At 41.0% G+C, this 15,083-nt stretch overlaps 1 long non-coding RNA gene and 1 pseudogene across 1 annotated transcript; both read left to right on the plus strand.

Moving 5' to 3' along the window:
• Positions 1-4,953: 4,953 nt before the first annotated feature.
• LOC121556780 lies at positions 4,954-6,099 on the plus strand. Its single transcript, XR_005998216.2, has 3 exons — positions 4,954-5,033; positions 5,379-5,485; positions 5,573-6,099. It is a non-coding gene; the product is annotated as an uncharacterized LOC121556780 (long non-coding RNA).
• Positions 6,100-7,755: 1,656 nt separating this feature from the next.
• The window catches only part of LOC123487389, a 78,595-nt pseudogene continuing 71,267 nt past the window's right edge, over positions 7,756-15,083 (plus strand).

Consider the following 15,083-nt stretch of genomic DNA (forward strand, 5'->3'; position numbering starts at 1 on the left):
AGGGAGATTCAGATTTGGAGTTGTCAGATGATGAGAGAGATGAGGATAAGTTTCAACCAGTGATACAAAACGGTGATGAAGAAGAGGAAGACAATGCAGAAGGCTCAGTTGAAGGGACAGATGCAGACACAGACACAGATACAGACAGGGATGAACAGGAAACTCCGTGCCGCCCTCTGTGGGCCAGGAGTAACATGTATGTTTGATGCAGTTCCACAATTTTAAATTCAGCTGCATTGAGTATTTAAACTGTTATTACTTATCATTTATTATTCTTTTTTCCTTCATATCAGATTTGCACCTGTGTTACCTGGGCTTCCTGTGTGTCAAGATGACCCTACAACACGTGCAGACTGGAGTCCAATTGAATACTTTTCACAGTACATTGACAACAAGGTCTTTGAAGATTTGGCAACATACACAAATCAAAGAGAGCTGCAAATCAAAGGAGTGTGCATGAACACCACGCCACAAGAAATAAAAATCTTCTTGGGCATTTCAGTCCACATGGCCTGCCTTGGCTATCCCAGAATTAAAATGTTTTGGCCCAACAAAACTAAAGTGCCAGTCATAAGTAGCAAAATGACTAGGGATAGATTCTTCAGGATAAGAAATTCCCTCAAGATTGTCAATGACCTGGCTGTAACAGAGGAAACAAAGAAGGCAGATATTCTTTGGAAAGTCAGGCCAATACTGCGATTGTGTGCGCCAAGGCTGTCTCAGCCTTGCAAAGCCAGAAAGGGTCTGCATTGATGAGCAAATCATCCCATTCACAGGCCGTTGTCCAGTCAGGCAATATGTTCCCGGCAAGCCAAACCCTACTGGCCTAAAGGTCTTTGTCCTTGCATCCCCAAATGGTCTGATGCTTGATTTTGAAGTCTACCAAGGGAAGAATACCTTTACAGTCCAAAGGTTAGGAGTTGGAGCTGCAGCAGTTCTACGCATGGTTGAATCTGTTCCAACAGGAAGCCACATATTCTTTGACAGGTACTTCACAACCATAGATCTATTGGATGCATTGCTGGCAAAGGGCCTTCCTGCAACTGGAACTATAATGAAGAACCGTGTCCCAAAGCTGTGCCAGCTGCCAGTAGACAAACAGTTGAAAAAAGAGGGGAGAGGAACATCAGTGTCAGTGGCCAGAAAGAGTCCTGAGCTGGCCATCACAAAATGGTTCGACAACAAACCAGTGCTCATGGCATCCACTGTACATGGGAAAAACCCAGAAGACATCTGTACCAGATGGTCCCAGAAAGAAAAGCACCTGGTCCAGGTTAAAAGACCAGCAGTAATTAAGCAGTATAATGATAACATGGGTGGCATAGATATTTGTGATCGCATGCTTAGCTTCTATCGTATGTCAAGCAGGACCAAGAAGTGGACATCGCGTGATCAGTCACTTCTTTGATGTTGCCATCACCAACTCCTGGATACAATACCAGTCTGACAGCAAAGCTCTGCACAGACCATCCAAGAACACACATCAGTACCTGGACTTCAAACTACTCCTAGCTGAGGAGCTGTTGGAGAGTCCGGAACTGGAAAACAGCTGTGAAGAGAGTGAGGATGAGTATGAGCCACCATCTAAAATGAGGATCCCACAACCAGAGCCATCTGTGCGCAGACCAGGAGCCATGCACATGCCTGAGATGATGGATACCAAGCATGCAGAAAGATGCAGAAATAAGGGCTGCAAGAGCAAGACGTACATGAGATGTACCAAATGCAAGATGTTCCTCTGCATTACCAAAAGAGAAATTGCTTCCAGGACTTTCACCACTAACAAAGAAAATACTAAGAACAAAATGAAGAGTGAAGGAAAAAGCTAGATTGGATTCAGTTTGACAGAAGGAAAAAATCCAAAATAAATCTGTTACACATTAGTTATGTTCATTGTTCAAATAACACTGAAAGGATTCAAGGGGACCAATCAAAGGATATGGACATAACAAAGTGTTAAGCTTTAATAGTAAAGCTATCCTTGCGAAATGTAAGGAAAAGGATTCAAGAATGATTAATGTGTATTGTATAATCAAAATGTCTGTATTCTTGGATAATAATCAATCTACAGCCCAAAATGTATGTATTATTAGTTCATAAAAACTCTGTAATCTGTAAGAACTCTGTAAAAATGTGTATCTACCAAATGTGTCTCTTTCCGTACTCAAATGATCCTGTTGTCCACTACAGTGGACATGCTGTAAAATAAAAAATAAAAAAATAAAATTAAAATGTGGAAATTGTAGGATGCTTTTTTAACCCTAAACAGTTATTGAATCACAAAAAATATGATTAGGAAAAACAATATTTTCCTTGGTTCTCAGGAGGATATATATATATATATATATATATATATATATATATATATATATATATGTATATATATATATATAGTCTATTAGGGAACGTAAGCTGTTCACATTTGGCAAACAATTTGCTTCAATTCAAAACATTTCTTTACATATAGGTCTAAATTGGATGTGCGTTATGATACCATATGGGCTGTGGCTGTTGAATAATGCATAGTGGACTATCCCCTATATACACTAGGTATTTATATATTCTGGTCTGCCTAGTGTGCTTAGTGCCACACTACAGCCTTCCCTGAACCCGCTGAACCCTGGCAGTAAGCTACACACACACACCCATACACACCACATCCAGATACACACACACCCATACACACCACATCCAGATACAAATAGAGTATGCTGAATTCTCTCCATCTCCTCTCTCTTTAACATGCGTCTGAAGAGACAAGTGAGCCAGTCTGACCGAGCGCAGCCCAAATGGCACCCTATTCCCTATATAGTGCACTACTTTTGACCAGAGCCATATGAGCTATATAAGGAAAAGGGTGCCATTTGGGATGCAATCGGAGGAGTGCCACTGCTGCTGCAGTTTCCCCCTGGGCCCAGGGGAAATCTGTCACACTGTTATAGGACTTCCCACCACCACTAACATTATGACATTTTGATAACTAACCCCCAAACAATTTAAAATATTCAAGAAACTTCTCTTAATCGCCCGTGGTCTCTCATATCTCTCTCTCTCTCTCTCTCTCTCTCTCTCTCTCTCTCTCTCTCTCTCTCTCTCTCTCTCTCTCTCTCTCTCTCTCTCTCTCTCTCTCTCTCTCTCTTTCTATTTCTCTCTCTCTCTCTCTCTCTCTCTCTCTCTCTCTCTCTCTCTTTCTCTCCCCCTCTCTCTCTCGCTCTCGACTATGCAGAGCGATTATGATTCTCTATCAATACTGTATGTTTGACACTGCTTGCAATGGCCAGTGAGGTGTGAGGGTCAAGGCCTTCATCGTTAATGCTATCTGTCAAGATGACATATAGTCATTCTTATATCACACCACTTGACCTCAGGGTGTAGGCTACTGTCAGTGTGATGTCCTGCTCTGTGATGGAATATGAGTGTCCATCACCTACTGATATGTAGCCTATCAGTATTCTCTCTCTCTCTCTCTCTCTCTCTCTCTCTCTCTCTCTCTCTCTCTCTCTCTCTCTCTCTGATGATAAAAACAAGGACTTTTTAAAGGGGAAATCTGTGATTGGTACATACATTTTACATTTGAGTCATATAGCAGGCGCTCTTATCCAGAGTGACTTACAGTTAGTGCATACATCTTTCATACTGCCCCCCGTGATTCTTGAAGAATATAACTTTGAATTGAGCTTAGTTCAACTGCCGTACCCCATCGGAAGCCAAAATATAAGCTTGTTTTACTCCATTGTTTGTAAACAATGTAATTGTAATGAATGTCAGACTAACGTGTCATCTCACTTTCTCTCTCTGAGCTGTCTGTGGTGCTGAATGCTGAATCTCTCTCTCTCCCCCACTGATGCGTGGTTGATGTGTATATTTCTGAGGATGCTGTGGTACAATTGGGGCTTTAGAGAAAGAAACACATCACATCACATTCTCCAGGAAAGTTCTCTTAAAAAGGGGATTATCCCATATTTCCTACATATCCCCTGCTAAATCACACACACACACACACACACACACACACACACACACACACACACACACACACACACACACACACACACACACACACACACACACACACACACTGTACATCCTCTCAGTAAAGCTTACACTGTTAGAGGGACTGCTGTTTTCCGGCTGATGTCTTGTTTTACAGTGGGGCTTAAGCCTAGAAAAGTGACAGGCTGGCAGGCACAATATCCTGGATGACCCAGACCATACTGTACTGTACTGTACTTAGAGGCCTATGTGAAGGAAATTGATGCAGTACAATACAACAGTAGTACCGTAGCATTTTGACTGTGTGTGTGTGTGTGTGTGTGTGTGTGTGTGTGTGTGTGTGTGTGTGTGTGTGTGTGTGTGTGTGCCTGCATCTGTGCGTGTGTGCACACAGCACCCGTCTGTATGTCCCCTACATAAGCCTCTCTCCGTGCTGGGAACTAGGAGATGAATCAGGCCCCTGAGGAATTCCATCTCTGCCAATTAGTGTTGCTGGTATCACAGCGTCTAGCATGAAACACTAGCTTGCAGCCAGGGCCTAATGACCAGGGTTGGTTGAAGAAGAGCACATGAATGATACAGTGATCAGGCCTCTTTACTTGTGAAAAGCATTATAATTGTTTAAGCAGCAACCATAATTACAGTACCAAGTTTTCCTGTATTCCTTTACCTTGAGGCAACTGAATATGGATAAATATTGGATAACTTTTCAGATAGTCTTTTTGAAAAACAATTTAACTAGCTCTCCCCTACATATTTACCACAAGCCTGTAGGCCTACCATCTCTAATTTCCTCATGCATATTTAAAAGTAACTCAAAGAATAGTTATAAAGTAGGCTAGCTAACATTAGCCTACAGGAAAAAGATACATGCTCTCTACATAGAATTCATAGGCACTTGGCTTGCAACAATGTAATGTAACACATGGCAAACGTTGATGATGATGTTACCATGGTTACCAAGAATTTCCGACGTGACCACTGATCCTCCCGTTCAAATAAAAGCCAAATAGTTTGTCAACGTCCTACTAACATTTTTGGTAAGTTGAAGTAACTCTCTCATTAAGGAATTTTATGATAATGAAAGTTCACTAAGTTAACACACTTCGTCATGGCTCAATTATTTCAACTTGACATTAGTAGGTAACGAGCAAGCTAAAGCTAGCTGGCTAGTAGCTGGGGTCCTCCTTGTCCAGTTTGTTCATTAGCACTGACAGTGTCACTTGACTGCGTTATGATGGAAGCTGTTATTCGTTTTCTGGATGGAAATGATAAAGAAACACTGTTCATTCAAAGATTACATGTCTATGCAACTATATCTTCTTATTATTTGTGAATGAGTACAGATGCAACTATATCTTCTTATTATTTGTGATTGAGTACAGATAAAGTGGATCTGAAATGGACATCAATGATGTAGCAGTGCAGAATCTTCACATAGCATAGAATAACTGTGTTCTTCTCTATCAGACTAATAGCTGCTGATCAAGAGGTAAGTGTAATTTATGTTTTACAGAATGGTATCTTCCACATTGCTATGGTTATTAGAGAATTGACATTGACCTTAATGACCGTACAGGTTAATGAAGACACTGGAGCCAGAGCCAAGATGGCAGCCATGGCAAGAAACATCTCCAAGGACTGGTCCTACCTCTATGAGAGGCTCTTTTCCAAGCTGTCCGATGAGGGCTTCCACGACATGTGGAGCATTGGTGGCTTTCTCGTAGTCTTCATCTTCTGCACCATCGTCATCACCCTGACTCTGGCTGTCATATTCAGCTGGTGCTGTGGATGGTGCTTCGACCTGCCGACCCTGGGGTCCAACAAGATCAGCGTGCTGCTCTCACCACCAGAACTGTCCAGACAGAAGTCTATGCAGACACAGACACACATTCTATCGAAACAGAGCCTGTCCAGACAGATATATCCCTCGAGGTCTGTGATGGATCCAAAGCATCCCATAGAGTCAGTTTGGAATCCTGAGTCTGTGCCCAATGTGCAAAATACTGAGAAAAGCAGCAAGAACAAGAAGCTTAAAGCTGGATCTGTGAAAGTAAAGCACAAAAGCCGGCCTGCATCCAGGATTGTGAGGAACAGAGATGTACCAGTATAGCTCGGGCTACCAGACCAAATCCGTTTTTGTATCTGTGCCTGACTGACCTCTGTGACAGCCTCATTAGATGTTTCAAGTAAAGCCTTTCAATTTCAAGTTTTATTAGTCGTATGTACAGGATACACATGGTATACACCGTCCAACGAAACGCTTACTTGCATTTTTGCTTTCCCTACCAAAAATATATTTTCTGAAATCAGTGTTTTGGAAATACGTAAGATTAGGCTTATATGTAGTTGTTCTAGATATTTAGAGTCACAACACAACATTATTAGCAGGGGCCTGACATTGTTTTGTGCACAAGACACAGAAATGAAAAGAGTCTCCTCACACTCAGGATCAATGCACCATTTTCTATCTATTTAGGCTGAGCATTCAGTCATCAGACCTTCATCAGGGTTGGGTAGGTTACTTTCTAAATGTAATCCGATACAGTTACTAGTCACCTGTCCAACACCGTAATTAGTAACGTCATTTTTGGATTACCCAAACTCAGTAATGTAATCTGATTACTTTCAGATACTTTTTGGAATAATTTCCCCATTAGAAATTGGGGAAAACGCATTTGGTGTGTCATCATAGTGGTCTCTGACTTGTGGTCAGACTCGCTCCGGTGGAACAAACTTAAACTTGCTCCTTTTTTCAATGCTGAATTTAATGTCCTTGAGAAAACAGAAAGCTGTCAAAGTATTTTTTTCGCAAAAAGACTTTTCTGAATTTAAAAGTAATCCAAGAAGTAATCATCTAGTTTTTCAAAAGTATCTGTAATATCATCACAATGTTTTAGCTGGTAACATAACGGATTACAGTGTTTTGGAATCAGTTACTCCCCGACCCTGTCAACAACAATGACTATGTCATTATTTTACTGTATACTTCTAAACCTTTCAAGATGAGAATATTTATTTTATCCAAGAAAATCTTGTTCACACCACAATACTTTTTTAAATTTGGGATCGGGCTCAAAAGATTGGTCACACTCATCACTTTCGCCTGTATTTCTGAAATAGGACACAAGGAGGCAGCATTTAGCTACTTTTGATCATTTCAACACCATGTTGTAGTTAGTAGGCCTAAGTAGGCTGTGTTTTGGACTCCCCCTGCTGGTTAGAAGTTGCAATTACATTTATCAGAATCTTCATCCCTCCACGCAGCACATAAACCTGTTCCAAGCATCTGAAGCAAGGTGAATATATAACAAGGTGAATATAACGTGCATACATTTTATTCCTAAAATAGACCCCGTATCTCCCTGTGGAGTAGAAGGAAGTGTGCTCTGCCTATCCTTGACTGATCAGATTCGGAATGCTGATCGAGGATCAGTTTTGCCTTTTAGATCATAATGAACAGATTGTATGGACAGGGGGGACCTGATCCTAAATCAGCACGACTACTCTGAGATGATGAATACGGGTCGAGGACTCCTGGAATACCAGAGAGAGCGAAACATATCTGGAAAATAGAGATAGGGAGGGTAGCTGGCAATACTGAACTCATTAATTTCACTCTAAAAAAATTTGAACTATTACAAAAAATGCACACTTTTTGTTGGTATTCTTCGCTCAAGACGAAATGTTTCCCAACCTTGCCAAACGTTCGGAACACTGAATACACCCATTGAGTCGTGACGTAGCACGTGAGACACCATTCTTCCGGTACAACAAGGAAGAGCAGAATCTGAGAGATGTGATACCGCTAGCTATTATTTCGTTGTGTATGTAGATTAATATATTTGACCTCTTACAATGTCAGAATCACCAGATACACGCAGTTTGGTTTCTGCGTCATCCCAGCTCAATTTAATGGAAATAGATACGGTGAGTGCGACTGTCGCGCGCATGGCCGTTTCTCAACTGTTTTTGTTGTTTCCTTGATAGCCTTGGTGGAGGTGGAAGCGATTAGCCAGCTGGCTAAACCTAGCTATTTTTTTTTCAATAGATGCACTCAAGATGATAGTTTATTTGTGCAATTTAAGCTTTAGCTAGCATTAGTCTTATTTTGCTGGTTGTCAAATGTGTAGCGTGCTAGTGGGCTACTTCGTTGTCCTTTCTTTAGCCTAACACTGCCATGTCTCTGCTAAGTTATACGTTTAATGTCGGATCAAAGATCGATAGAACCATAGCATTTGGTAGAATACTAATAGTAATTGAATAACACATCTATGGCTAGAACGACCACTGAGCTCTATAGACTTCATTGTGCCGAACACATATTCCTTCCTTATCTATTCTTCTCAGATCGATGATAAAGAGTTTGACATTCCCCAAGTGGACACCCTCCTACCCTGGAGAGCATCCTGAATGAGGTAACTGGCTCTCATCTTTCAATAACTATACCTATTCCATTTCATAGACTGCAGGAATCGGACAGCTTCTGGTCCTTGACTTCTTACAGAACAATACAATGTTCTGTAAGAAGTCAAAACAGTGGGTAGCCCTACATCCATACCTGGGCTAACAGTTGTGATTCTTCTGTCTCCTGTTTCAGCCTGAGGATGAGGATGAGCCCTTCATCCTGGAGGACACGTGTCTTCTGAACACAGAGAACATCGATGCCCACTCCTGTGAGACCTCCTCACTGGCCAGCTCCGACAGCGGAGACCGCACACATCTCAAACGGTAGCCTATACACACACACACAAACTCAGCTATGTCTTACTATACTTGGAAGGACTTTTTTGGGACCAACAATTGATTCCCATTGAAAATTATATTTTCCTAAACCTAACCCTAACTCCTAACCCTAAACCTAACCCCTAATTCTAACCCTAAACCTAACCCTTAGGCCTAAAATACCCTTTTTACAAGTGAGGACTGGCAAAATGTCCTCAGTTCTCTGAATTTTAGTTGGTTTACTATTATTGTGAGGACTTCTGGTACTCACAAGTATGGTAAAATGTGTACACACACACCATTTTGTTTTGCTATCCTTGTGGGGACCAAAGAATTGATTCCCAATCCAAAATCCTATTTTCCCTAACACTAAATCTAACCTTAACCCTTAAACTAACTCATAACTGTAACCCCTAACCCTAATTGTAACCCTAAACCTAACCCCTAAGCCTAAAATAGCGTTTTTCCTTGTGGGGACCGGCAAAATGTCTTCACTTGTCAGAATTTTCCTTGTTTTACTATCCTTGTGAGGACTTATGGTACCCACAAGGATAGTTAAACAGAAATACACACACACACACACCCCTCGGACGGTGAGAGGATACAGACTTTCACTCACAGGTTTGATGCAGGCAGCTTATCATTTCCTTTTCAACCTTCTCTGTTAGGTCTGTCCACTGCGGTATATTGTTCATACCTAGGTCATGTTTTGAGACCCTTCTTTGATGTGCTGTATTGAGCAGGTTACATTATGCGTTATGCATTATGGGTACAGTTAACTCTGACATTTGTGGTCACACTTGAGATTCAAACTTAACAGTCTCCCCTCGGGTGTCTGTGTGTGTGTGTGTGTGTGTGTGTGTGTGTGTGTGTGTGTGTAGGAAGAGGAAGACAGTGGAGCTCAACGCTACAGTCCATGGCTCTGTGCTCCGACACAGCATCCTGAAAGGCATCTCTGCTCAGATAGTCTCAGCCGCCGTGAGTAACACCCACCACACACACACACAGCTTTCAATTTTAACGTTTTTGTCATGCCTCACTGAAATGTACTTTTTCCTTCGTTGTTCTTCAGGACAAAGTAGATGCTGGATTACCAACTGCAGTAGTAAGTATAATCATCACATACTATGCTGTAGTGGTGCTCATTTGACCCTTTCTAGACTGGTTCTCTTCTCTAGTTAAATGTCTTCTCTCTGTTTCTAGACTGGTTCTCTTCTCTAGTTAAATGTCTTCTCTCTGTTTCTAGACTGGTTCTCTTCTCTAGTTAAATGTCTTCTCTCTGTTTCTAGACTGGTTCTCTTCTCTAGTTAAATGTCTTCTCTCTGTTTCTAGACTGGTTCTCTTCTCTAGTTAAATGTCTTCTCTCTGTTTCTAGACTGGTTCTCTTCTCTAGTTAAATGTCTTCTCTCTGTTTCTAGACTGGTTCTCTTCTCCAGTTAAATGTCTTCTCTCTGTTTCTAGACTGGTTCTCTTCTCTAGTTAAATGTCTTCTCTCTGTTTCTAGACTGGTTCTCTTCTCTAGTTAAATGTCTTCTCTCTGTTTCTAGACTGGTTCTCTTCTCTAGTTAAATGTCTTCTCTCTGTTTCTAGACTGGTTCTCTTCTCTAGTTAAATGTCTTCTCTCTGTTTCTAGACTGGTTCTCTTCTCTAGTTAAATGTCTTCTCTCTGTTTCTAGACTGGTTCTCTTCTCTAGTTAAATGTCTTCTCTCTGTTTCTAGACTGGTTCTCTTCTCTAGTTAAATGTCTTCTCTCTGTTTCTAGACTGGTTCTCTTCTCTAGTTAAATGTCTTCTCTCTGTTTCTAGACTGGTTCTCTTCTCTAGTTAAATGTCTTCTCTCTGTTTCTAGACTGGTTCTCTTCTCTAGTTAAATGTCTTCTCTCTGTTTCTAGACTGGTTCTCTTCTCTAGTTAAATGTCTTCTCTCTGTTTCTAGACTGGTTCTCTTCTCCAGTTAAATGTCTTCTCTCTGTTTCTAGACTGGTTCTCTTCTCCAGTTAAATGTCTTCTCTCTGTTTCTAGACTGGTTCTCTTCTCTAGTTAAATGTCTTCTCTCTGTTTCTAGACTGGTTCTCTTCTCTAGTTAAATGTCTTCTCTCTGTTTCTAGACTGGTTCTCTTCTCTAGTTAAATGTCTTCTCTCTGTTTCTAGACTGGTTCTCTTCTCTAGTTAAATGTCTTCTCTCTGTTTCTAGACTGGTTCTCTTCTCTAGTTAAATGTCTTCTCTCTGTTTCTAGACTGGTTCTCTTCTCTAGTTAAATGTCTTCTCTCTGTTTCTAGACTGGTTCTCTTCTCTAGTTAAATGTCTTCTCTCTGTTTCTAGACTGGTTCTCTTCTCTAGTTAAATGTCTTCTCTCTGTTTCTAGACTGGTTCTCTTCTCTAGTTAAATGTCTTCTCTCTGTTTCTAGACTGGTTCTCTTCTCTAGTTAAATGTCTTCTCTCTGTTTCTAGACTGGTTCTCTTCTCTAGTTAAATGTCTTCTCTCTGTTTCTAGACTGGTCCTCTTCTCTAGTTAAATGTCTTCTCTCTGTTTCTAGACTGGTTCTCTTCTCTAGTTAAATGTCTTCTCTCTGTTTCTAGACTGGTCCTCTTCTCTAGTTAAATGTCTTCTCTCTGTTTCTAGACTGGTCCTCTTCTCTAGTTAAATGTCTTCTCTCTGTTTCTAGACTGGTTCTCTTCTCTAGTTAAATGTCTTCTCTCTGTTTCTAGACTGGTTCTCTTCTCTAGTTAAATGTCTTCTCTCTGTTTCTAGACTGGTTCTCTTCTCTAGTTAAATGTCTTCTCTCTGTTTCTAGACTGGTTCTCTTCTCTAGTTAAATGTCTTCTCTCTGTTTCTAGACTGGTTCTCTTCTCTAGTTAAATGTCTTCTCTCTGTTTCTAGACTGGTTCTCTTCTAGTTAAATGTCTTCTCTCTGTTTCTAGACTGGTTCTCTTCTCTAGTTAAATGTCTTCTCTCTGTTTCTAGACTGGTTCTCTTCTCTAGTTAAATGTCTTCTCTCTGTTTCTAGACTGGTCCTCTTCTCTAGTTAAATGTATTCTCTCTGTTTCTAGACTGGTCCTCTTCTCTAGTTAAATGTCTTCTCTCTGTTTCTAGACTGGTTCTCTTCTCTAGTTAAATGTCTTCTCTCTGTTTCTAGACTGGTCCTCTTCTCTAGTTAAATGTCTTCTCTCTGTTTCTAGACTGGTTCTCTTCTCTAGTTAAATGTCTTCTCTCTGTTTCTAGACTGGTTCTCTTCTCTAGTTAAATGTCTTCTCTCTGTTTCTAGACTGGTTCTCTTCTCTAGTTAAATGTCTTCTCTCTGTTTCTAGACTGGTTCTCTTCTCTAGTTAAATGTCTTCTCTCTGTTTCTAGACTGGTTCTCTTCTCTAGTTAAATGTATTCTCTCTGTTTCTAGACTGGTTCTCTTCTCTAGTTAAATGTCTTCTCTCTGTTTCTAGACTGGTTCTCTTCTCTAGTTAAATGTCTTCTCTCTGTTTCTAGACTGGTTCTCTTCTCTAGTTAAATGTCTTCTCTCTGTTTCTAGACTGGTTCTCTTCTCTAGTTAAATGTCTTCTCTCTGTTTCTAGACTGGTTCTCTTCTCTAGTTAAATGTCTTCTCTCTGTTTCTAGACTGGTCCTCTTCTCTAGTTAAATGTCTTCTCTCTGTTTCTAGACTGGTTCTCTTCTCTAGTTAAATGTCTTCTCTCTGTTTCTAGACTGGTCCTCTTCTCTAGTTAAATGTCTTCTCTCTGTTTCTAGACTGGTTCTCTTCTCTAGTTAAATGTCTTCTCTCTGTTTCTAGACTGGTTCTCTTCTCTAGTTAAATGTCTTCTCTCTGTTTCTAGACTGGTTCTCTTCTCTAGTTAAATGTCTTCTCTCTGTTTCTAGACTGGTTCTCTTCTCTAGTTAAATGTCTTCTCTCTGTTTCTAGACTGGTCCTCTTCTCTAGTTAAATGTCTTCTCTCTGTTTCTAGACTGGTTCTCTTCTCTAGTTAAATGTCTTCTCTCTGTTTCTAGACTGGTCCTCTTCTCTAGTTAAATGTCTTCTCTCTGTTTCTAGACTGGTTCTCTTCTCTAGTTAAATGTCTTCTCTCTGTTTCTAGACTGGTTCTCTTCTCTAGTTAAATGTCTTCTCTCTGTTTCTAGACTGGTTCTCTTCTCTAGTTAAATGTCTTCTCTCTGTTTCTAGACTGGTTCTCTTCTCTAGTTAAATGTCTTCTCTCTGTTTCTAGACTGTGTCTGGTGTGATCGTAGTGGGAACGTCTCATGGCCTGGCTCTAGTGTTTGGTAAGTCCTTAACATATCATTGATTAGGACTACAGTCATATAATCATTGACATGAGCCAGTGCAATGCATGGTTAAGGACAAGGTAGTAACTAAGTAACTAATTTGAGGCTGTGTGAACTATGAATTCAACTGAAGACTGTTAGATACTTAGTTGGTTGTTGTCTCTCTGTCTGTCTGGGCTACTCTGAATGGAAAGGAAAAGGTACATTCCGCCAATAGCGCTCTCTGTCTCTCTCTCTCTCTCTCTCTCTCTCTCTCTCTGTTTCTGTCTCTCTGTTTCTGTCTCTCTGTTTCTGTCTCTCTGTTTCTGTCTCTCTGTCTCTGTCTCTGTCTCTCTCTCTCTCTCTCTCTCTCTCTCTCTCTCTCTCTCTCTCTCTCTCTCTCTCTCTCTCTCAATGTCTCTCTCTCCAGCCATATTGTAGACCTCAGACTTGCTCAGCATCGGCATGTTATCATATTCTCTGCACTTGCTATTTCATTTCTCCAAATGGTTTTTGAATAAGGTTGTTTGTCTATGTGTCATTCATCCCGGCTGGTTCAGACATGTGTTCTTGTATTTAGTGTGATTGTCATTCATTACTGTGTGGAGCATGTTTTTGGTTTGATTTATGCTTTTGAGCAGAAAATGTGTTTGGACTAATCTCCATCTTTTATAAAGACTGACTGTCCCAGTGTCACTGCTGTTGTTCTATAAGGGTACAAGAGTTAAGAGTGGCCTCTCCCATAGTGCTTTGCTCCACAGTGCATTGCCTGATGGGTAATGCGGTTTATTTCAGATCTGAACCAGGCTCTCCGTCTGTGCTTGGGCAGCACGCGACAGGGCGGAGTATGGAGCAGTCTCCGCCCCTCAGCATCAACCACGACTGCACCCGCCTTCTCTGTGGCTCGCCAAGGGACAGATCACCATGTGGGATCTGGCCAATGGGAAGCTTCGCAGAACCATTACCCACGCCCACCCACCCGGCACCGCTATCTTGCATGTCAAGGTAGTCAGCCAGTAAATTTGTACTTGAATTGAAATGTGTCTTCTGCTCAGACTGTCTCTATTTAACTCCTTTATTGTCCCCCCCCTCTCTCTCAGTTCACTGATGACCCTACGCTGGCAGTGTGCAACGACAGTGGTGGCTCAGTGTTTGAGCTGGCTTTCAGGTAATACCCATCTGTCTCCTCAGAGATTGTGTGTGAAGCTACCTGCAGTGACTGACAGGGGGCAGTGTTGCTCTGCAGACGTTGCCACAGCAGTCAGTAGTAGTGATGGGCAGGTTGACCACATAACCTGCGGTCCCCGTGGATACCGTGTGGGTTGAATAAAGGGAAAAACAATGCCTAAAAACATCCATTAATGTATAATTATTTAGCGTATCTATAGGCTACATTGAGTGTTTTCTTTCATGATGTTTATCTGGCATTAGTGCATAAGCCTAAGCTTTAGGGCCTAACTGTACGCGCACCAAATACAATAAAACTAAATAAAGGTTTTATTTACAACTGCACTCTGGTGAACATAGTGCAGGTGGATATTTAAACCAATGGGTTGAAATTGATGCCAACCTGACGTTCTGAAAGCCTGTTGCAGTCGACAAAAAGGAAAAAAAATTTAAACAATAATAATAACACGCAGTAGAAACCAAACGGCTACATAATGCAAAACACATCAAGACTATAACAGACTCAGACTATAACAGATTATAACAGACTATAACAGGCCCAGACTATAACAGATTATAACAGATTATAACAGGCCCAGACTATAACAGATTATAACAGACTATAACAGGCCCAGACTATAACAGATTATAACAGATTATAACAGGCCCAGACTATAACAGATTATAACAGGCCCAGACTATAACAGATTATAACGGGCCCAGACTATAACAGGCCCAGACTATAACAGATTATAACAGGCCCAGACTATAACAGATTATAACAGGCCCAGACTATAACGAGACTATAGAGGCCCAGACTATAACAGATTATAGCGAGCCCAGACACAACAGATTATAACAGGCCCAGACTATAACAGACTATAACAGGCCCAGACTATAACAGATTATAACAGGCCCAGACTATAACAGATTATAACAGGCCCAGACTA

Source organism: Coregonus clupeaformis, unplaced genomic scaffold, assembly GCF_020615455.1.
Source record: "Coregonus clupeaformis isolate EN_2021a unplaced genomic scaffold, ASM2061545v1 scaf1686, whole genome shotgun sequence".
Lineage (NCBI taxonomy): Eukaryota > Metazoa > Chordata > Actinopteri > Salmoniformes > Salmonidae > Coregonus > Coregonus clupeaformis.